This window comes from Pollicipes pollicipes, unplaced genomic scaffold (genome assembly GCF_011947565.3).
Source record: "Pollicipes pollicipes isolate AB1234 unplaced genomic scaffold, Ppol_2.1 Scaffold_7261;HRSCAF=8764_pilon_pilon_pilon, whole genome shotgun sequence".
NCBI classification, from domain to species: Eukaryota; Metazoa; Arthropoda; class Thecostraca; order Pollicipedomorpha; family Pollicipedidae; genus Pollicipes; species Pollicipes pollicipes.
This window is the reverse complement of record NW_023597054.1, coordinates 43,936,514-43,937,605: the sequence shown is the minus strand read 5'-3', so window position 1 is coordinate 43,937,605 and position 1,092 is coordinate 43,936,514.

Below are 1,092 nucleotides of genomic sequence, written 5' to 3'. Positions count from 1 at the left end.
GTAGCCCGGCCCAGATGGACCGTGCCCCGCTGAGGTAGCCCGGCCCCGGCTGGACCGTGTCCTGCTGAGGTAGCCCGGCCCCGCTGACCGTGTCCCGCTGAGGGAGCCCGGCGATCTCTGGTGTCCCTGGTCCCTGGCAGCCGAGAGCTCCTACGGCCTACCTGCACTAGCCCAGCAGCACGTATCGAGGGCGTGGGTTCAGGTCCTCACGCGCCAGGGGTCGTGTTCAACAGCGCGCTGCGGTCAGGCGGGAGCCAGCGGTGCCGCCCTGACCGCCACATTCGCCAGAGCGAGAGGCGCCGCTCAACAGACAACACGACGGCGGCACCAGTGTTACCAGGCACCAACCGCATTAACTGGGAAAGAGTGGTGATTTCCCGCCGTCCTGCAGCTTCCCCACTGGCCCTTTTGTCGCCGGCTCTCCCATGCTCCACGGTCATACTGAGCCCGTCTGGGTGAGTTGAGATGTAGTGGTTCTCAAATCACGCACAAATCATCCAACATTGGCGGGCACCATCTACTAGCGAGCCATTTCGCTCTCGCCGGCTGAAATCGCCGCTTCCAAGGGGTCTCCGTCCATCGGAGGTGGCGCCTCTGTAGCAGGCAGCGCTGCTGAGCCTCTCGCTACAATCGCTCAACGCCAGATGGCGATCATCGGCCGCGGCAGCCGACACGGCCCGCCCGAAGACCCCACGAACCGCGCATGCCCGGGGCGGTCAACAGATAAACGGAGCGACAACCGGCGGCCGGCTCCGGTTGCAGACGCGTCTCACTCGGCGCGTCGGAGGCCCGCGCGGCGCCGCCGCATCTCCTGGCCGCCTGCCAACATCAGCAGCGTGCACCCGCTTAGCTCTGTTTTGATATCAATGGGCTTGAGCAAACACGAGATAACGAGATGGTGGGGCCTTTCCGCCATAGATCTTTTACTGGTGCATTGAACGAGCCAGGCCACACATTCTAGTTTTGACGAGGATGGAGGCCGCGTCATGGATGAGAGCGTAATGCCCGTGCACCGGTATTCAGGAGTAGGTTTAAACCAAATCGTGTTCTGCATTCCGTTCTCCCTGCGGCCATCTGACGCTGTACAAATCT